At 42.7% G+C, this 23887-nt stretch overlaps 1 long non-coding RNA gene across 1 annotated transcript; it reads left to right on the top strand.

Moving 5' to 3' along the window:
• Positions 1 to 1155: 1155 nt before the first annotated feature.
• Positions 1156 to 22462, top strand: LOC140120693 (uncharacterized). Its single transcript, XR_011853952.1, has 3 exons — positions 1156 to 1303; positions 19320 to 19404; positions 22234 to 22462. It is a non-coding gene; the product is annotated as an uncharacterized lncRNA (long non-coding RNA).
• The last annotated feature ends 1425 nt before the right edge of the window (positions 22463 to 23887 follow it).

Here is a 23887-nt window from a genome sequence, read left to right as displayed (position 1 = left end):
AACCTAACTAAACAGCCAACGCTACAAGACCTACATCCCATTGACTGGAAAATTGCTTTTCAAACAAGTTCTCCAACCAATATGCAATGTAGAATGGGCAAACATTCCAGCCTCTAGATGTGCAAAGCTGGTAGACTCCAACAGATTTGACTCAGGGACAGTAGCAGACTAAAATCTAGTTTAATGTGGTCCAAGGTTTCTTGGGGGGAGTGAGGGCAATCGCCACCTAAGCCAACCACCAATGTTGATATTGTCTGTAGATATTAGAAGTACCACAAGTCTTGTACTATTAGTGACTATTTGTACACAGTGGCCGACATTTACCAAAACAGTTTGTACTTTGCCTATGTAGTGTGTGGTGTGCTAGAGATTGATGAAATGTGTCACACGTTCTTCATGAATCTGGTGCTCCCTGCACTTTTCAGGCAGAATGCACCATTTCTGGTGTATGTTTTCCATGCTTTACAATTGTGCTCATATCGGACAGAAGTGTGATGCACGTTCCACCTGTGCACCGGAACACCCTTTTTGGTGCACATGTCGGACACAGTGAAGCCGTGACACAAAACTGGCGCAGACACTTTATAAATACATGTACAAGCAGTTTGCACGCTCTTTCTAATGCAAAGTCAGACAAAAATTGCTGCAAACACTTTGATAAATATGGGCCAGTAACTCTTTCAGGACCTTTATAAAGGACTCCAAAGGTAAATGGGATGAGGGCCTCCAATTTTCATACAGACCCGGACCCATGAAAGTCTTGATCAGCTCCTGCTGAGGAAGACTAAATACAGTGCGTAAGGAAAGTATTCAGACAACTTTACATTTTTCACTCTTTTATTCAGTGCAGCAAATTGGTAAGATGAAAAAAAAGTTTAATGTAAGTTCTGAACTTCCCATTTTGAACGAAAAAAATAGAAATGTAGATATTTTTGACAATTTATTAAACAAAAAAAACTGAAATATCCCCTGGTGATAAGTATTCAGACTCTTTGCTTGGTGTTAGGTAGAAGCAGGCATTCCTGCAGCTGAAAAAACACATTAGCTATCCACACTATTAAGTAAAAAATACTTGATACATTTTACTGATCACATAATATTTTAATAAAGTACAGTATTCCTAAACTTTTGAAGCTTTTTTTTTATTTCAGAACTGAATGAAACAGGGGATATTCGTTCTCTTCATGATAGACTTTTTCTGCTCCTTCTTTCTCCTGTAGTGAGCAGTGTATCTTAAGTCCTGTACACAGCATCAAGATAAGGGAAGAAGGATTGTGATTAACTCAATACACATGTTGAAGAGGTATTCTGAAAATTTTATATTGCTGTCTTCTTCCCCGGATTGGTCTTCTATACCAGATCCATGAGACCCCAGCCTGCAGCTGCACCGTGTGCTCCCCACCATATCCTCGAGGCAGGGCTCTCAGCTGCACCGTGTGCTCCCCACCATATCCTCGAGGCAGGGCTCTGAGCTGCACCGTGTGCTCCCCACCATATCCTTGTGGCAGGGCCTGCAGCTGCACCGTGTGCTCCCCACCATAACCTAGAGGCAGGGCTCTCAGCTGCACCGTGTGCTCCCCACCATATCCTCGAGGCAGGGCTCTGAGCTGCACCGTGTGCTCCCCACCATATCCTTGTGGCAGGGCCTGCAGCTGCACCGTGTGCTCCCCACCATAACCTCGAGGCAGGGCTCTCAGCTGCACCGTGTGCTCCCCACCATATCCTCGAGGCAGGGCTCTCAGCTGCACAGTGTGCTCCCCAACATATCCTCGTGGCAGGGCCTGCAGCTGCACCGTGTGCTCCCCACCATATCCTCGTGGCAGGGCCTGCAGCTGCACCGTGTGCTCCCCAACATATCCTCGTGGCAGGGCCTTCAGCTGCACTGTGTGCTCCTCACCATATAGTCATGGCAGGGCCTGCAGCTGCACTGTGTGCTCCCCACCATATCCTCGTGGAAGGGCCTGCAGCTGCACCATGTGCTCCCCACCATATCCTTGTGGCAGGGCCTGCAGCTGCACCGTGTGCTCCCCACCATATCCTCGAGGCAGGGCTCTCAGCTGCACCGTGTGCTCCCCACCATATCCTCGTGGCAGGGCCTGCAGCTGCACCGTGTGCTCCCCACCATATCCTCGTGGCAGGGCCTGCAGCTGCACCGTGTGCTCCTCACCATATCCTCGTGGCAGGGCCTGCAGCTGCACCATGTGCTCCCCACCATATCCTCGTGGCAGGGCCTGCAGCTGCACCGTGTGCTCCCTACCATATAGTCGAGGCAGGGCTATAGTCAAGCTCTGTGCAGCGCTGTGTAATCTGTGTGCACTATATAAATAAAGGAATTATTATTATAATCACAAACCTTGACACCTAATAAGTGCTCACAACTGCCCCAGTGCTTGAAACTATCCAGTGCATTAGGTAGAAGCAGGCAGCTCCATCCAGTGAGTAGTGACCATATTGGGGTCATGCAGCTCAGCTCCCGCTCACTTGAATGGTAGCTGAATTGCAAAACTTTGACCTCTACACAATGAATAAAGGACGTCTTATAATATTTATCTCAGAAATACTCATGCAAAGCTGGTGTTTGTATTGCTCAGCAATGTGACTGGTTCTAATAAAAATCCCAGTTGTGACGTACAATATGATGTGTGTTATATATTAGGCTTATCCCTTCCATCGGAAAATTAGTAATTTGAGACAAGTTTGAATAGCGTAGCTTGACTGTCTGACCCTGCCAGATCCAGGACCATCAGCATGTTGTATAGTGATGTATTACAAGCACTTGTACTACATAAGCTGCTAATTGGCAACAGATCTACCGCGTATTACAACATCCCAGACACAGAGTTATTAGGCACGTCATTGTGGGACAGATTAGACTTGGATCATAAACTGCCGAGCTCATCCCTGGAGGCTTCCTCCGACAAATTCTACTTGTGGTCAAGAAATAAAAGTTGGCTAGAAATTGAAACTGATACCTAACAAGCTCCCCCCCCCCTCTCCATAAGTAAAAACAGCATTGTGTAGGGCACCTTTGAACCTTTCCAGATATTACCTATATTCCAATGATGTGTCCTTTTAAAAATAATTGAAAAGAATTCTGGAGAACCTTTGTGGAGCAGGAGAAGTGATGGAAAACCAAAAATCAAAATGTACCCTGTTATTTCCAGTCTTTGTCCAATCTGGGGTCTACTCTAATATCATAAGTGATGTCTGGTTGTTTGAGGAGGCCATGGATTGCATGAGTGGTTACTGTGACTCTTCCATGAAGCGAGTTGAGCCTCTTGCTTCAGGCAGCAACACCTGCAACAAGATGGGGGGCAGCATAGTCACCTGCTACAAAGCAGTACCTGACACCTAAAAATAGTGTCTCTTCACAGCATGGGTGTTAGACATAGCATGGAGAACCCACTTTAAAATAAAAAAAAACATATATTTTACTTCTGTAGGGGGAGCCATTCTATATCTGCTTCAGGCAGCAGACCGGAAAAGTTAGCACAAATGGTTCAGAGCAACATAATACACTTTGATTTTTGAGCCCCAACCACAAGAGATTTTACAGAATTCTAAAAATGTTTAGTTTTTTTCAGTGTAAACAGAAAATCGATGCACATAACAGTTTCACATGTAATCCTTTTACCATGATGTTGTCCTGTGCTATGAGATATCATGGATCAGTTTCTCTGTAGCAGATTCTGTATTAATGGAAGAGGAGAGAGGAAAGGACTTCATGAGAAGATTAACATATTCTGCGAATTCTGGGAAAGGGAATATGCAAAATATCCTCGAGGGAAAGAGAAAAACTGGCTCTTGAAGGCAAAAATATCTCCACTCATGACTACATTAATGGTCTCTTAACTAACCAAACTAGATCCACATTGGCGAGGACGCAGATGGAGTCGAAGCCTAGGACAACGGGACAGACCCCGGGACTGTCCTGGTGGATCCGGGTGATCGGGAGGTATGTCCTATATTTTTCCTACATCCTTCTACTGTAAGATCTGACTTATTTCTATAATAGGCCATAAATCTTCTGTGTTTTCTTGTTTAGAAGTAATGAGAAGAACTTTTTGGCTTTACAGTTGAGGACGTTGTTGGTTAATAATCTGCACAGACCTGACTGTGAATTTATTTATGTTCCATATGTTCTCTGCAAGCCCCTGACTATTCCTGCAGGGCTGAATGAGCGGAGCCTCCTACCTCTGGTGAACTTGTTCAGGCGAGTACATAGGAGCAGGGACTTGCCTGAACAGGTTGGATAGAGCGAGCAGGTGTCTGCGATTACTCACCGCACAATGGTGGGGGGAAGTGTAGACGGTGGGACTGTCCCTCGCAAACTGCTTCTGCTGTTGTAATACTGAAATAGGCAGAAGGATGTGTGTAAGCGTTAGTAATGCAGCAATCACCGATGACATTTATTCCGGCAGCAGTTGTGGTTGTCTTCATTGAGGTCAATGTATTTTTTTTTTTGGTAATTTTCATTGTAACATCTGGGCTTTTTACTATTGGAATGAAACTTGAGTTTGGGCTGAATCACCATGAGCTCTCTTAATAATGTCAGGTCAACGGCGTCATAGATAGTGATCTGGAAAGTACAGGATTGAAAAAAAATATAAAAACATTTTAGAAACAATTGTAAATTTGTATACCCATACAATATCACATTCACTACTTTGCACCTCCTATTAGTCGGTTTTGTTTTATGGCAGAAAATAACACTGCATCTCAATAAATCAGAATATCAGCAAAAAGTAAATTTTTTTTTCCAGTAATTAAATTCAAAAGCAGAAACTCAAAAACAAAAACACAGGGGCGCATTTACTAAGGGCTTTGTGCCAGTTTTCTGACGGACTTTGCACGTTCTTTTAAGTGTCCGCGCCACAAATGTGTCGCACACGGCCGTTTTGTGGCTCTGCTGCACTAGCCATCATGCGGCACAAATTAGGGGACGTTACGGAGCTCAGTCAGATCATGCGCCAGATTTATCATACAAAGTCTGCCTTTTGGAGATGGAATTTTCATTTTCCAGCAGGACTAGGCACGTGTCCACACTGCCAAAGATTGGCCAGCAAGCTCACCTGACCTTAACCCCATAAAGAAAAGATGAGAGACACCAGACCCAATAATGCACACAAGCTAAAGGCTGCTATGACACAATCTGGGCTTCCATTACACCTCTGCAGCGCCATCAGCTGATCCCTCCATGATACGACACATTGATGCAGTCATTCATGCAAAAATAGGCCCGACCAAGTATTGAGGGCATTTACTGTACAGACTTTTCATTTGGCCAACATTTCTGTGTTCCAAAAATTTTTTATAGTTGGACTTATGAATATTCACATTTTGTCAGATAATGATTTTTGGGTTTTCCTTGGCTGTATGTCATAATTATCAACATTAAAGGGATAATATGAGTTTCACTTTTTGAATTGAATTTGCGCAGTGAAGATCACATCTACTTTTCAGGGGGATCACACCACATTTTTACAAAACCACACATTTTTCTGGTATTAGGTATTACTTTCACATAGTTATTGAAGGTTATTTTTGAAAATTGCAAAAGCCACTAACCAAATCACATGGTGTCCACCAGCAGGGACTAAGACCCAGCAGCCCTCAGTACCGATACTGCCAGGCTAAGCCCAGCTAAGACCAGCACTGCACCATAGAAATATTGGACGCCATGCAGTATTGCACCGTGCAATCTTGAATGTGTAATGGCCCGCTGGATGGTATCTTTACAAACCTTTCACACTACAAATGTCCCTAAGATGTAGATGAGGTATGGCAAATCTAATCCTGCACTCCTAGTGGATACTTCAATTGCCTTAAATGATGTGTGATTAGAATGTATGCCCCATACTGGCTTTGGTGGTTAATGCTGTGTCACTATATCTAACTGGAAGGAAGGGCTGATGTTTGATGTCAATCCAATTTTGTCACAAGGTCCCTGGTTGGATATCTGAACTCTCCACCCCCAGGTGCAGTTTATATTAAACACCCTGTGGCTGGAAAGTTCCAGATTATGTCTAGACACATGGCCTACAGACATAAGTCCTCCTGCAGCTCTGATCCCTAACAGAGCCTGCCTAAGATTGCTGCTAAAGCAGCTCCTAACTTCTCCAACCTAAAGCTACTAAATTAGACTGTGAGCATCCTTTGCCAGCCATTATCCAACCAGTTACCTTGGACCTGGATATATTAGACTTTACCTCAGCTGATTGCCATTGCTGTGTTTGAGTTTTGGAATAAAGGAACTGTGAGTTGATGCTCTACATCTCTTGTCTATGTGTGATCCCTGGCTGCCGCTAAGGTCAGAGGCCTCCCTTCTACCATCTACCCGGGGATCCCTGGCCTAGTGCGACCATGACAGGTCAGCACTAGACCACGCTAAAGTCAGCCGCTCAGGTACCAGGGTAATCCTGCTGCCCCAAGCCTTTATGTCAGGCCCCATTGGGAGGATATTGCAAATGCTCACCATTCCACGTGGTCTCAAACAGTGGCTCAGAGAAAGTAGGCAGCCACTATATGCAGTTTTCTGCAAACTACCAAATGGGGATGATATCAACATGTGGGGAGAGAAAAACTGCATATCCACACAACAATCTACTGCCGCTAGGCTACATTAACAAAACAAACTCAAGTTTCTTAGTTACATTTTGTTTCTTCCCTTACGCCACCTCCACATTAAGTGACTGTACAGGGGCCAGTGCGAGGCCTCCCTGATTTACCTGCGTGCTATTTATCCCCCATCAGCTGCATGTTCAGGGTTGTCCTGCTGCAGAAATTAATAACACTTTTTTGAAAAGTATTTTTTCTTCTGTGACAATCACGGTTGTTAGCATCAGGGGTGACCCCAAACCCCAGACTTCTGACTGAAGTCCGAGTTTAGAATAGGGGAACCAGACTCATTTCATTTCTTGAGCTGTTGATCCAGCATTTCCTCTGCATGACATGTTCGGGGTTTTGTATTTGTAGTTTGGAATGTTTCCACTTATTTGGGGTGATTGACCCATATTTATTATACTGTTTGCTCCTGCTTTTTTGTGGTGCCCCTGCTGTGGTCTAAATATTGGGGCACATTTACTTACCCGGTCCAGTCGCGATCCAGCGGCGGGTTCTCCGACGCTGATTCGGGTTCTGCCGGGATTCACTAAGGTCCGTGCGCCGATATTCACCAGGTGTCGCTGCTGCGCCGAGGTCCGCCGGAGTTCACCTGCTTTTTTCTGGTGTATGTGAGTGCTTGATCTTGCGACACAAATGGCTTTTTAAATTCCGCGGTTTTTCCGAATCCTTCAGGTTGTCCGCTGGCCATGCCCCCGATTTCTGTCGCGTGAAAGTTGGCGCGATTGCGGCAAAAATCAATCGCGTGCGCCACAATCCCGTGAAATACAGCGCAAAGCGGAAATATTTGGGTAAAACCCGATGGATTCGCGGCTGCTGACCCTTTTCCTGCACTTCTAGGTTACTGACACCTTTTGATGGCGCAATTCGTGTCGCACATGTAGCCCCACAAAAAAGCTGGTCTACCAAGTTCTATAACACCTTCTTGAATGTGGAGTAATTTCCGACACATTTAGCCGAGCGCTAAATTATTAAGCTCTTGCGACGCATTCTAAAACCGCAGTCTAATAAACCACACAGTTTGTGCGCCAAAAAAACTGACACAAATAATAAATGTGCCCCATTGTTTTGATGAATGTGCCATCATTTAACCATATCAACTTTGCATCATTATGTGGCTATGTCGGCAGTGACTTCATTTACTATGAAACATATTACATGTCATAAATCTTCACAAGTTGTAAGAAAATGAATGCAAAAATTGGAAAAAAACAGAATTTTCGGAAATAACATAATCCTTTTCTGCTCCAGCTGACACATTTAAAAATATTCTCCCGGAGTAGAAAATATTTTCTTTCTGTATCAGGGAAATTGACAATTGAGCAGATTTTTATAGTCCCGCTGATAAAAAAGTACCTTGTTGTGTTTACATTCAGACATGCAACTTGAGGGACAGATGTGACAGGCAGGCATGAGTAACCGCAAGAGGACAGCAGGACAGATGTCAAGAAACTTTTTTTTCCCCTTTTTTCAAAAGATTGCCAAACAACCTGCGTAGTGCACATATGCTTCAGTATGCAAAGCCAAATATATCACAGCCAAGTCAACATAATGCTGCTGAATGCGTATGCCTCCAAGCCGTGAATTAGCACAAGTGCACTTTCCTGCACAGAACTTCTTTGGAAGAGAAACTATTTTTGATGGGGGCAAGTCAGATTACAGTTTTAGAGAAAATACTACAGTCTCAGTATATTCTAGAACTTTGTGTTCTCATTCCTGAAAAAGTTTTAGAGAGGATCACCCAAAAGTGCATCGAAAAGTGGTTTTCTAAAGGGAAGGGGGGTGATCTTCATACACAAATAAAATATTTGATGGAATTAAAAAATTTTAATAAGAAATTAGGTCTGGATAATGGAGAGATCTTCTGGACGGGCTGGTCTTTTGTAAAGAGGTGACCAAAATGAGAACTCGTTCAGTCTAATTTTGATACCGTATAAAACCTCTTGAACACGACTGTAAATGTAGGGCGTGTAGCTCATGGCCGTCATTGAGTCATGGTTTGGTAAGCACACCATATCTCACCACACTGGGCAACTGCACCACAAAAGACAGAGCAAGTCCTATTCATGCCCCAATGGCTGGTCAGCTTCCCATGGAGAGCGGAGGGGTGAGGAGCGCTCACTTCCCTTCCATCTCCACCTGGTAGAATTGGCTCCAAACACAGTGAAATTTGTGCACATGGTAGGTGTTCATGATTCACTCAGAATTTTACCTACTATTGGTTCTTAATGGCAAAGACTATCCAATATTGTATTAGTATATGCTCTGTTTTTACGCAATGGGGGGAATTCATTATGCCTTCTCTCCAGTTTTCCAGTGAGTAAGGCACATGAATCACCTCTCCCTGTCAGTTGTCCTGTTTCTCCGACCTGCATGTCACTTTGGGGATGTTGTGCCGGGTGGCATTGGGGGAAGAGGTTGTGCAGAGGCCTGAATGGCCGTCCCAACCGGATTTACTATAATCTATAATAAAAAAAAACTCCTCCAGTTCACACCTGGTCTACAGGTCTGAACTGGCAGAGTTTGTTCAAAAACTCCTGCGTTATGTATACCTCCCAATATTTTTAATATCGAATATGTAACAAGTATAAAAACTAGTTGTTAAAATTGGAATTTTTGGAACCAAACTAATACGGAATCTAAAACCCTTCAATCTGCTTATATTTCAGAGCGGGATGATTAATTCCCATAATGAGATCTAAAGCATGGACCATCGAGACATCTGCTGTACCGATCCATGGTTTAGAGCTGATGAAGGGATAGTTCATGTAAATAAAGGTGAAGTGTTGTTTTCCGATCATTCATACTGTTTTTGAGCTGAAACAAGTCCAGTGTTTTCTAGGCGGTATTCATACCTGCTAAATATATTCAATGTTACCCATCAAGTTACTGGTGTACCAGTTGAAGAACAGATCTAAGTAGATGTGAGCAGGACAAGGTGAATAATATCTTCTCAATAGTTTTATCAGATCTGGACATTTTTCTAACTACTAATAACCGTGGGCCACATTTATCATGCAGAGTCCACTAGAAGTGTTTTGCACACCCTATGTTAAAGGTGCACAAAAGAAAAAAAATGGTGCACTCTTTCAGGGCAGTGCAGGGAACACCAGATCATCAATCTGGCAAACTGCACATAATACAGACTGCACTGTGCTTAGTAAATGTACCCCATCATGTGTGATGGGTGATGTGTATTCAGCAAAAATAAAAAGATTTTTTTAAAGCCTTAAATCAGGCACATGAATCAGGACAGCATGTTTGTAATTGGATAACCTGAAGCATGTGATCAGTCACATGCTTATGACATCACCCAAGGTCCTATTGTCTTGCACTCCTCTGCTGCTGCCCCTCCCAACAAGCCTCCTGTCATCTCCAGCCTTCCTAAATGGTTTCCCATGGTGACCAGAAAGCATGGCAAATGGAGATCAGCCTGAGGGCAAGGTAAAGCCTCTGCTAGCAGCTAAACACCTGCAGATAGCTAATTATAGTAAATTTGAGAATTGCTTATTGTTGCTTAGTGCAGAGTTAGGCAAAAGTTTTTATAGTTTACAGTTGTTCTTTAAGGAAATCGAGAAAGTCTATTGTATAGTCGTACAACATTTTTATTCTTGGAATACCTCACTTTCCATTCCATTGTTTTTCCACCTTCACTGGGATTTTGTTGACGTAAGTTATTATTATAAAAAGAAAACTAGAGGATTCTTCTCAAATCATTAATGTTGGGATGATGTCATCCAACGTGATGCAATACTTCTAGAGAAATCACCTCCAGTTCTGCCTTAAAATCTGTGACCAGTTAAGATCTATGACAAGCCGCCAACATTGCATCACTTCCAGCTGAACACCTGAGATGAAAGAGAACCAAGGTCACAGGATGTGTATTTATCCAGGAAATTATTTCCTAATACTAATGCCGGTAATGTGGAGGAGCCCCCGAGCCATCAATAAAAAAATCACAGAACACAATTTAAAGTTGTAGAGTTTTCACCCTAAAAACAGCACCAATTTTCTGTGTAGGCTGTGTCTGGTATTGCAGCTCAACTTCTATAATTTTAATATACTGTATTGGTAATAAAAGAATAATACCTGTATAAAGACCATGGAGCTCAGTTTGATAAGAGGGATAGAGTGGATAGAGAGAGCCGCGCATGCACAATTCCCCCTGACCTCACAATAGCTCTGAGATGGTGGTTGGGGTCTTCAGCTCTTTAGTAGAAGAGTTGGGACCCACATATATGTGCCATGCATACCCCTTCAAAGGAATTTTCCTGCTGTATGAATATTGTTGCCCCTACAAGTCTGGAAGTCACCTCCTACATATGGTACTAGAATCAGCTTCTTGGGAAATGGATGATGTGTCCTTCTAGCTGATTTCAATCTCCGGTTTCAGGACCCTGGGGGGACCTTCAAAGCTCCTAAAATGGCTCCTGTATACATGTGTATTGAGAGCAGGAACAGATGTAGAAGGATTTCATAGGTAAGTTTGGTCAGTGGTTTGGATTCCCATGGGCCCCTAGTAAGGTCGGTCCAAACCACCTACAATATTCCCCTTACTAGAATTCAACTTCTTTTTAGAATCGGGGATAGAATCTATAGGTTTTTTTTGCATTCTCTTTCATAAAAATAAAAAAATAAAAGCCAATCAATATGTTATACAGTATTCATTCAAAATGGTGCAAAAACAAGGGGGCACATTTACTTACCCGGTCCTGTCACGATCCTCGCTGTGCGTTGTCCGACGATCATGGACCCCGGCGCAATTCACGAAGATCGTGTCCCCGATTTCCTGCTTGTGTCGCGGCCCCCCTCAGGTCCACCGGAGTTCACCTTCTTCTTCCTGGTGCATGTAAGTGCATTGCGACACAATTTAAATGTTAAATCCCACGCTCACTCCGAATTAGTCAGATCATCCGACAGCACCGCCCCCCGATTTCTGTCGCCTGAAAGCCAGAGCCGATGCGCCAAAAAAACGATCGCGTACGACACAATCCCCTTCTAAATCCCTGTCCCGGCGGCGCAATCCCCGAAAGGTCGGAAAACCTAATGGAAATGCGGCCGCAGGACCCTTAGTAAATAAGCCCCAACCCCTCCTAGGAAAACATTCACAGAAAAAGAAAAGATGAAAAAGTAAAAAGAAGGTTTATTGATGTACACTGGTAAATTACCCAATATCCTGCCCCCTACACATGACAGAATACTTGAAGTAAAGCTGGGTCTAAGGCTAGCCCTTAGTGTGTATGTTCATAGTTACATAATTACATAGTTTATACGCCTGAAAACAAAGGCACAAATGTCCATCAAGTTCAACCAAGGAAGGGAAGGGATTGGATGAGGAAGGAATTTAGGGGAAACAATTCTATATAATATAACCATCAATGTTATTTAGGTGTAAAAAGACATCTAGACCCTTCTTGAAGCTCTCTGCTGTCCCTGCTGTGACCAGCTCCTGAGGAAGGCTTTTCCACAGATCTCATAGTAAAAATACCCTGTCACCTCTGGTGATTAGATTCATCTCATGACTTCTGTGAGGAAGCCAAATCCTTGGGTGTCAACAGAACAATCATCTGGAAGATTCTGGAGTAACCAGCCCAATTGCCTAAAATCTTTAGTGGTATTTGAAGAACGTGAACACAAACTCAAGAAAATGAGTCAACTGGAGGTCATGGTGTCAGGCCATACAACACATTTGAAGAAAGCTCTTACACCAGGATAGGACTCTACGTTGTGAAAGGATTGATGGATTCTGATTTTCGTAACAATTGTTTCAGAGCAATAAAACAATGGATCAGGGAAGTTTCCATGATTGGGTCACATGTTTGCCTGATTCTTCATTTGTTTTTGTGATATGGGGGTATTATTACATTCTCAGGTACATGTCCGAGTTAATATGTGACCACAATGTTCTTTCGCATACCTTGAATACGTCAGATTTCTCTGTACGAGACCTTTACTCATCCACCTGCACATTACAGCCGTAATAAACGTGTTATCAGCTCAGTAACATGAAGGTACACATATATAAGTTCTCTCGATAAGGTGATATCACGCTGCACATAAAAACTCTTGTCAACAATCTGGTTTCGTTCACATGAGTAAAGTCATCATTTTCGGCAATCATATCTCGCTGTTGTCTAGGCTACCTCATCTGCAGGGTTTTTGGTAATATATTTTCTGCAGGTGCACAAGGCGGAAACAGCTTCTGACCTCTAGCAAGGTAACGTAGAGTATGATAAGAGCGTCTACACTCAGATTACAGATATGGGAAGGGTTGTGTAGAAATGCGACCTGCCGCGGTATAAGGAAGGCTGCCAGGGTATCCTTTATGCCCTTATTGTCCTCACATTGAACATTATTCAGTTTCTCTGCTCTAGATGAGGAATTGTGGGGATCATTTATATATAAAGTGATTGATACGGTATACTAATATTTTTTTCTACTCTTATAAAATAATGAACCATGAAAGTGATGGGTAGTAAGGATCACATCAAGACTAGGCTGAAGATATTACTTCACTCCAGCACCAGGTCTATGAATGACAACTAATTGAGCAATAAATACTTGACAGTAGGCTGTGTGGGGCACTATGACTGGATGTTATTCTAGTTGGGGGGAATGTTACTGTTCAGGGGACACTGTAATTATTCTTAGGGTTCTATAGGGTTCCATCACTAGGGTGGTTTGGGTACTAAAACTGAATACTTGCCCCCACCAGTAACACCGGGGATTGGTGATGCCAAAGTGTAAAATGCCACCAGTAAAGCGTGCACATCACCATTTTCCTGAGGATTGTTGCTCTCTGTGACCTTATCAGGGTTCTACCATCGTAGAGTAAATGGTGGCATGCACGGACTGTCCCCATTTTAAGAACTAACATCCACCATTGGTGCCTGTACTGATCACGGGTGTTACCAGCAGGGGGTGAGCCGAAATGCCAAATGAAAACTTCTGCCAAAAGTTCGGGTTTGGGGATCCAAACCAGAAACAGACCCAAATTTTGCAGTTCGGGTTCGCTCATCATTAGTTGTTATTATGGGGAACTGTGGCTGCCACTACTGTATATGGAGAAAATCGGTGGCTGTCACTATTTGGAGAAGATCGGTGGCTGTCACTATTTGGAGAAGATCGGTGGCTGTCACTATTTGGAGAAGATTGGTGGCTTTCACTATTTGGAGAAGATTGGTGGCTGTCACTATTTGGAGAAGATTGGTGGCTGTCACTATTTGGAGAAGATTGGTGGCTGTCACTATTTGGAGAAGATCGTGGCTGTCACTATTTGGAGAAGATTGGTGGCTGTCACTATTTGGAGAAGATCAGTGGCTGTCATTATAAGGAGAAGATTGGTGGCTGTCACTATTTGGAGGAGATCAGTGGCTGTCACTATATGGAGAAGATCGATGGCTGTCACTATTTGGAGGAGATCGGTGGCTGTCACTATTTGGAGAAGATCGGTGGCTGTCACTATTTGGAGGAAATATGTGTCTATCACTGTAATGGAGGTGCAACATTAACTCCAAAGCTGTCAGTGATCTACACTCACCGGCCACTTTATTAGGTACACCATGCTAGTAACGGGTTGGACCCCCTTTTGCCTTCAGAACTGCCTCAATTCTTCGTGGCATAGATTCAACAAGGTGCTGGAAGCATTCCTCAGAGATTTTGGTCCATATTGACATGATGGCATCACACAGTTGCCGCAGATTTGTCGGCTGCACATCCATGATGCGAATCTGCCATTCCACCACATCCCAAAGATGCTCTATTGGATTGAGATCTGGTGACTGTGGAGGCCATTTGAGTACAGTGAACTCATTGTCATGTTCAAGAAACCAGTCTGAGATGATTCCAGCTTTATGACATGGCGCATTATCCTGCTGAAAGTAGCCATCAGATGTTGGGTACATTGTGGTCATAAAGGGATGGACATGGTCAGCAACAATACTCAGGTAGGCTGTGGCGTTGCAACGATGCTCAATTGGTACCAACGGGCCCAAAGAGTGCCAAGAAAATATTCCCCACACCATGACACCACCACCACCAGCCTGAACCGTTGATACAAGGCAGGATGGATCCATGCTTTCATGTTGTTGACGCCAAATTCTGACCCTACCATCCGAATGTCACAGCAGAAATTGAGACTCATCAGACCAGGCAACGTTTTTCCAATCTTCTACTGTCCAATTTCGATGAGCTTGTGCAAATTGTAGCCTCAGTTTCCTGTTCTTAGCTGAAAGGAGTGGCACCCGGTGTGGTCTTCTGCTGCTGTAGCCCATCTGCCTCAAAGTTCGACGTACTGTGCATTCAGAGATGCTCTTCTGCCTACCTTGGTTGTAACGGGTGGCGATTTGAGTCACTGTTGCCTTTCTATCAGCTCAAACCAGTCTACCCATTCTCCTCTGACCTCTGGCATCAACAAGGCATTTCCGCCCACAGAACTGCCGCTCACCGGATGTTTTTTCTTTTTCGGACCATTCTCTGTAAACCCTAGAGATGGTTGTGCGTGAAAATCCCAGTAGATCAGCAGTTTCTGAAATACTCAGACCAGCCCTTCTGGCACCAACAACCATGCCACGTTCAAAGGCATCAAATCACCTTTCTTCCCCATACTGATGCTCGGTTTGAACTGGAGGAGATTGTCTTGACCATGTCTACATGCCTAAATGCACTGAGTTGCCGCCATGTGATTGGCTGATTAGAAATTAAGTGTTATGAGCAGTTGGACAGGTGTACCTAATAAAGTGGCCGGTGAGTGTATATCGATAACAATAAATCAGTAAAAGGGATACAGTATTCCCTCTTTTCTCTTAAAACTAGACCCTTTACTTATACAAAAATCACCTCCAATATAATATGCAAATGAACTGAAAAGGGACATTTTTTGTCTGAGATGAGTTATGCTGAGAGGCTGGAGAGGGAGGAAGTCACTCCCTATGCCAATCCCTAGGGCTCTGCAGAACTTAGAACCAGAAATTGAATCCTTCCCTTCAATAAAGATTTATCTCCAGTTCTGCAGCTCCAATAAATACAATACCGATTGGATTTGCGATTAGATGCTCAACTTTAAAACAACACCAAAATCAGGTGCCACCGTGCCCAATTTCCCATATTCTGGGCTCTGTGGCACCTGATGGTGCTACTTTATAGTTGAGGATATAATCACGAATCAAATCAGGATTGCATTTATATGAGCTGCAGAAGTGACGCCCCCCCCCCCCCTTCAGCCTCTAAAAATGACTCTTTAGATCTTTACAGGTCATTTACACATGATTTTGGAGGTCATTTTTTGTTATTGGTAAATGGGCTAAGTTTAAAAGATGGAAGGCTAGAAACCCTACTGTGGTCTATTACTGCTGGATTGTAAATGCTACATTACTATCATGTGTAGAAGACGAAAACAAAAACTTTAGTATCACTATGGTAAGACCATATACACAGGGCCGGATTAAAGGAGGGGCTCCTGGGGCTGGTGGCTGTATACTTCAGGGGTCTGGTACTTTACAGGGGGTGCAGGCTATATACTATAGGTTCTGGCAGGCTATATACTACAGGGGGCTTGCAGGCTATATACTACAGGGGGCTGGCAGGCTATATACTACAGGGGGCTGGCAGGCTATATACTTCCAAAAACATTGTTGGAAGGGCCCCCACCAATTTGCGCCCAGGGGCCCCCACCACCCTTAATCCGACCCTGCATATACATCTCAATGAGTTCTCTGTTAGGGCTCAGTATAACCATTCTGCATAATCTTTACATCTAGCTTATTTAACAAATCCCCTAAACTGCTCCTTTCATCTCTATCGCCCCCACGTCCCAATGTTTTGTTTCCCAAATTGCTCCTTTTTTTAAATTTAGGCAAAGGTAAGTTAAAAGACGTGCGGCACTAACCACACGGGACACCTTTCTAATTGGTATCTATAATTTTCCACTCAATTCATGCTCCGGTCTGTCACTGGGAGATAATTCTATGGCTGCCAATCTCCAGCCAAATATTTAGCAGGCCTGTATTCATTTGACCATTTGCAGCTGACTGCAATAAGAAACCTAATGTACTTTCCATTCACATCCATGTACTTTCCATTACACCTGTTCCTTTGTTCATTTTCTCCTCCGCTCTTCCCTCCCCACCTATCTGCCAGCTCAATCGACAGCGGCTCAGACCTTTCCGCAGCCGTCCAATATATCCTCTCTCTCGTTTTATATTTCATCTCTCCCTCCTATTGTAGGTTTTCAAGGATTGTGATACCGGTGTCAGCTGCATCATTAAAAAAAATACAACGATTGGAGTTTTATCAACATAATAAGGAAAAAAGATAAAATACAGGCAGTCCCCGGGTTACGTACAAGATAGGTTCAGTAGATTTGTTCTTAAGTTGAATTTATATGTAAGTCGGAACTGTATATTTTATAATTGTAACCCCAGGCAAATTTTTTTTTGGTCTCTGTGACAATTGGATTCAGAAAATGTTGGGTTGTATAAGAACCAGGATTAACAATGAAGCTTCATTACAGACGCCTGTGATAACTGTTATAGCTGATCATTGTAGCCTGGGACTAAAGTAGAGTAAATTACCAACATCCAGAAGGCCATTTGTAACTAGGGGTTGTATGTAAGTCGAGTGTTGTTAAGTAGGGGACCACCTGTCCTTTGATCATTATGCAACCAAGTATCTTAGGTTGCAATACAAATTACTGTATGTAACTTTATTGTTTTGTTTAAAATAAATTAAAAAATTCTTTAAAAAAAAAAGATGAAAAAGGATATAAGGATAGGGGTCAGGTATATATGTCTAGCTTCTACAATGCATAATGGGACTTATCATTGTCAGACTGGGGTACCTTGGATGCTCCAGGGGTTATTATACTGAAGGATCATCATTTATGCAGGATGTAGAGTAAATATTCATAAAAGTAGTGAACCATAATAATCTTATGATTAAAGGAAACCTACCATAACGAAGTAGATCTGATGGTAGTTTCCTCCTGCCTTCCTCTACCGTAATCTGTAATTTAATAATCCAGGAACCTAATCAAACTTGTTAAACTTTATTTTAGTAATATGTAAATTAGCTGCAGAGGCTACTGGGGAGTGTACTAGCCTGGCCGGGCTCTGGGAGCTGAGGCTCCTGCATGCCCCAGTAGCCTCTGCAGTAAATTTACATGTTAATACAATTTTTAACAAATTAGGTTATTCCAGGATTATTAAATTATAGATTAGGGCAGGGGCAGCAGGAGGGATGTACCATCATATATACTTCTGATAGGAGATTCCGCATGGTAGGTTTCCTTTAATAGACCCCAGCATCAAGTATTATGGATGAAATTTGGATTCTCAGATGCTCTGGTGGTCCAGCATTCATCCTATCCTGCCTCTATTTTTATGACTGCGACTTCAATGCATAAACATGGAATCCATTGAAGTAACTACTTTGTAAAGCTTAATTAAAGGGGAATTCTAGCATGTTCATGGAATAGACCACCAGTCTGGTGGGCATTTGACTACTCATAACCCCCCCTTATCAAGTCCAGCTTTAAAATAAACCAAGAGGGAGGAGCCTGAAGAAAACTTCAAAATCCATCAAAATCTAACATAAAAATCTATGATAAACCAGGGGCACTTACTCATAGATCCAGACACCGTGACTGTGGTAATCTTCTTATATTTATTACCCATGGCTTCCTCCTAATATCAACTTTTATGATCATGCTAATGAGCCAGAAGGGCTCTGGGTGGGGTCACTAAAGCCCGATTATGCTGTAGCTTCACCCTCCCTGATGTAATCACCGATTGCTGCTCTGCGGAATCTGTGTGCTCTATATAAATAAAAGAATTATTAATTATTATTAATCACACTGCAGCAAAGGAAGTTTCAGCGCACAGTGAGAGGGTGAAGTACTCCTTGCAGACTGTGAATTTAAGATAAACCTATATAAACTACTGAAATGATTAAAAATGGTGACAAAGGCATTTTAATAACCAGCATAGCATTGGCTATTGGAACCCGTCACCAGCTAAAAATCACATCCTGGTGACAGGTTCCCTTTGATTGATTAAAAAAAAAAGTCCAGAACTTTCTTTTTTTTAACATGTTACCTTCCCTTTAAAAGAAAGTTATCCTCTTCATGAAAATGATATTAGATTTAAAAAAAATGAGGGATGTGTTCAGTACTTATTTCACATTACATACATAATCCAGTTGATGTAAGGACATGTCGCCTCAATGGTTGAACATTGTGCCGTCAAATAAATTTTAAAAAATAATGACCTTCTGTCACTAGCCCCTCCCACCATATTAACATTTGAAACGGTCAAATAAGGTTACGGCTAGTGGGCTCCCAGGAATATAGACCTGTTTTGATAGCAAACAATGACACCTGTCCTCACTTCCCATAATTCACAGCTGATAGGAAGCACAATATTTCCTGAAATGACTTTCACTCCTATAACCCATGGTCTTTCCTACACGTATAGAATGTGAAGATTTATACCACTGTATCCTGCATACTGTTATGTTATTGCATCTTGTTTGCTTTGTTGGCACATTCCTATATGGTTTGTGAGCTTCCTCACGTTCACGTCATGGTAGCTCTAGATGATAGACTATAAAACTATGAAAATGGAAGACTACAACCACAAACAACATCCGTCAGGAGAAATGTAACAATTATTAATGATAATCTACCTTCATTTTCTATGCAGATGTTTGAAGAGGAAAAAAAATTCAGTTTTTGTACCAAAGATTTTCTGTCCATGATCAATCACCCGCCAACGCTGAACATGTAAGGTATGATCAATATGGCTGGCTCGCTCCAATATGTATATATTGCTATAGTTTCTGTTGTTCCCCTAGTCATCCCCTAGAGCAGTGATGGCGAACCTTTTAGAGACAGAGTGCCCAATCTACAACCAAAACCTACTTTTATGTCTCAAAGTGACAAAATGACAATTTATGCAGTAACCTAGTGATCCCAGCTGTATCAATCGTATTGGCTTCCTGAGTTCACCAATACAATAGAAAGATGAAGGAGAAATTTGGATTGTAGCTTCCTTCCAGGGTCCCCTGAAGAGGAAGAATCAGGGGACCTAGAGCAGGCGCTCCAATGATAATCCATTTCTGTCCACACCGCATCTCGTGTAGTCCTGACAGCCTAGGAGGTGTCACTTTAAAATAGCGCTGAGTATTGCTTGTCCATGGCTGTCTTGGACCGCAAGAGAAAGCCTTGAGTCACACCTAGCAAATTCTGTGCTGGGGTGAAGGCCTAGGTGCCCACAGAAAGGGCTCTGAGTGCCACCTCTGGTCACCACTGCCCTAGAGAAACCTCCACTGGACCTATTCAATGCTATTAACTACAGACCAGTTTCTAACCTCCCTTTCATCTCCAAACTCCTGGAACGCATGGTCTATTTTCAACTAACCCATTATCTTTTAGTTATCTTTGCTAAATCCTAAAGTGACTATTCTCTCCTCATTCTCCTGGATCAGCAGTGTTCGATACTGTGGACCACCAGCTCCTCCTTAGGATGCTTTGCTCCATTGGCCTAAAAGGCTCTGCACTCTCTTGGTTTTCCTCCTATCTCTCTGACCGCACTTTCAGTGTCTCCTTTTCTGGATCTTTCTCTTCTTATCTTCTTCTCAGTGTTGGGGTTCCTCAGGGATCAGTCCTAGGTCCTCTTCTCTTTTCCCTATATACTGCCCCCATTGGACAAACCATCAGCAGATTTGGTTTCCAGTATCATCTCTGTGCTGATGATACCCAGCTATATACTTCTGCACTTAACATTATCCCTGCCTTAATCCAGAACACTAGTGATTGTCTCTCTGTTGTCTGTAACATCATGTCCTCTCTCTTCTTCTTCTCTCTTCCTCTCTCTTCTTGAAACCTAATCTAAGACTTAACTTCTTATCTTTCCATCATAAACTAAATGACCCAACGGTGACTTCTCAGTCTGTGGCATCACTATAGCACAGAGGTATCAGGCCGCTGTCTTGGGGTTATGCTGGACTCCGAACTCTCATTTGCATTGTATATTCAATGTCTTGTTCGGTCTTGCCGCATGTATCTCAGAAACATCTCCAGAATCTCCAGAATCCACCCATTTCTGACAATTGAAACCTCGACAATGCTAATAATAATAATTCCTTTATTTATATAGCACACACACATTATGCAGCTCTGCACAGAGCTTGTTGCTCTGATTCACTCTCGACTAGACTACTGCAGCTCCCTACTAAATGATCTTCCACTCACTAAACTAAACAGAGAGAGACAAACAGAGGCAGACACAAGTAGGATTACTGGGTCAAAAGAAAGATGGCGGCGAGGTATAGAATCATGAGGAAAAGAGAAGTCAAAATGTAGCAAGGATCAGAATCCCAGCAATAGCACACTTGAAGAGATCGGTATATCCAGCACCTACGTGAATCAACCCCTCCTAAGTAAAGGAGGGGTAGATTTGGAGTTCCTGGATGCCGTCCCATCCGATCTATTGGTTAATCCGTTGGTCACTCAAACCACACCTGACACACACACTCAACAAGAATGCTCTGCTCACAAAGACTTGGGGAATACAACCAAAAAGTGGGTTAAACATCATGAGGTCTAACAATAGAAATGTCTTTCCATTGCCTGATGATCAACGTTTTTTTTTGGCTATTTTGGCAACTAAAGTCCTGGCTATCTGTTCCCTTAGTCAGTAATGACTGTAATGGTGGTCACTTGCTAGTTAAGCCCATCCTCACTGCAGCCAGTCAGCGACTGAGGTGGTCACAGGAGTAGGTGTGTTTTAACCATTATGGACATCAATCTCTGACACCTTGCATTGACAATTTGTTACATCCATACACTAGATCACACTATTCTTCAGAAACTCTCTGCAAACTCTTGACACCAGTTCATCCAAGAATCCCCCAGGGTTGGCAGTTTAATTGGCCCTGTCTAGTTTAGTTCTGATGACCACCACTCATTTATGAGTATCTCATATTCCCTTGCCTTCTCCATTCTAGGATGAACTTGTAGTAGGGCTACCTGAAAACGAACCTTGGCCTCCTGTTGGCGATTCCTTTATCATCATTGTGTGAGGACTGTTCATGGATTGAGCAGACAATAGAAAAGGAATTTCCAAAACCTTGGGTAGGAATAGGACCTGATCTATAATTTGCAGCTCAAGCAATCGAACCTCTCATTCTTGACGTTCAACGGGGCTGTGGGAACCATTGTGTATGAGCCCACTCATATACAGCACATGGCTGTGTGCTTGCCGTTGAAACAATGGCCTGAAACGGTTACATGGAAAAATAGATCCAGGGCCACCTGTCTAATTTCCAGATATGGGAAAGCTCCATTTGTGAAAGGACAGGTGTCTGTAGTAAAGTGACCATTAAGATAGACAGATCTTTTTTCCGATGTAGACTCTCCAGAATAAAACACAAATTTCCATTTTGAGTTTGAGAATCCCTCCTCCACTCTCAGAAAGAAAGAAGCTTAAGAGGTATTGCTAAGGTTAATACTGTTTTAAATGAACAGATTTTTATGTTTCCCACATCTTTAGATGATAAGATTTTATTTTATAGAAAAAACCCAGCACACGAGATCTATGATTCTTTCATCTGCAGATAATGAGAAAAAACGCGGCTCCGAACAGCTGTGCAGCGCTAGCCGATATGTCCAAACAAACAATGAATTGTAAAAGTCTGCTTGAAAGTTTAGAACAAACCCCTGTGCGCCCCTTTCACCAAAACATCTGCATCATTGCAAATGAAGAGCTTCAGAGCAAGAGACATTAAAAAAGAACCTGAAAAATCAACAGAATGCAAATGGTTCTGCATTGGTTCTCAGAATATAGTTACTGGATGAAATGTTGGTGTCAAATAAAAAAAAATGATCACAATAAAAATAATGTACGGTATATTCTGTCATGTATATATATGCTATCTGAAATAGAGGAGATAGCGGGTGCTGAGAGGGGCCCCAAAAATAAGGTCTTCCTGTAAGGAAGATGAAGCAATTGTTAAATAGAACATAGAAAACTTACTTAACTTGCTGCGGCTTAATGTTCCTGCAGTGCTGGACTTTCCCTTCATTGTTGAACCCTATCGAGGTTGGGGTGGGGGCAAAATAAAATGATTTACGCATCCCAACCTCTGACCCTGGTACAACTGTGACATCACTGGTCCTGCTTTTATAAGAGCTAGTGATGAGCGGACCCTGGTTTGGGTTTGTCAAATTCAGCTAAACCTTGTACAAATGCTCAGTCCTGTTCCCGAACTCACTGGTAACACTTGTCAGGTGTCACAGGTGTCAATTAAGTGCCTGCACCGATTGTAAGTGTTACTGGTGGGTGTTGAGCCCAAATACAGAGCTCAAACCCAAACATTTGGCTAAAGTGTGGGTTCAGGGACCCAAACCCAGAAGTTTGGGAATAGACCCGAACATTGCGGTTTGGGCTTGCCCAACGCTAATGACTGCTGCAGTCGTTGACTGGAATGTATCATACTGGAAAACCACACCATTCAAAATTCTGCTCTTAAGATTCCAGCAGTTTCAAGGTCCGATTGTTGGTCAATCCTTGTTCTTATGAAACTAATGCTCAATACTGGACACATCTCCTGGACAATGACACCATCCACCAAAATGTGAGGCAAAAAAAAATTCACTGAACTACTTTGAGTTCTAGATAAATACAGTCAAATTATGATTTTTTGGCAAAAAAAGAAAATGGCACACCATATAAATCTCCCTCTCCCCACCACTCTTCATGTTTCTTTGAGCCGCGCAACACTTTGTATTGGGGTGTAGAACAGGCAAGGTGGGCAAAGGGCGAGTCTGGGTGTGATACCCGGCCCACCACATTTACTATAGTCTCTGCTGGAGTTCCAGGGTTCTAAACGCTGGTCTTAATAAATTCCTCTCAATGTGAAATCTGATATGAGTGAACTCTAAAAAGAAGCTGAAAAATATGGATGTCATTTAAAATACTTTAAAATACTTGAAATTAACTTTTCAATAAACTGCATGAATCATTGCTACGTGTGACAAAACTTGCATCTTTCATAATCTTTTCTCTTCCAGTTAAAATTACTCTCTGAAATTTCCATCTTTCTAGCAAGACAGACTGGAGGTCACCGAGGTGTCAGATTACACAGAAGTTCTATGCAGAGGGGAGGGGCAACCGTGAGTCACAGCAGCTAGGTCTCCACTCACCAGCTCAGAGACATTTCTTTACATTACAGATGCAAAACACAGAAATGAGCAACTGTGCTACAGGTA

Source organism: Engystomops pustulosus, chromosome 3 (assembly GCF_040894005.1).
Source record: "Engystomops pustulosus chromosome 3, aEngPut4.maternal, whole genome shotgun sequence".
Classification (NCBI taxonomy): Eukaryota; Metazoa; Chordata; class Amphibia; order Anura; family Leptodactylidae; genus Engystomops; species Engystomops pustulosus.
This window is presented reverse-complemented; position numbering and strand designations above follow the sequence as displayed.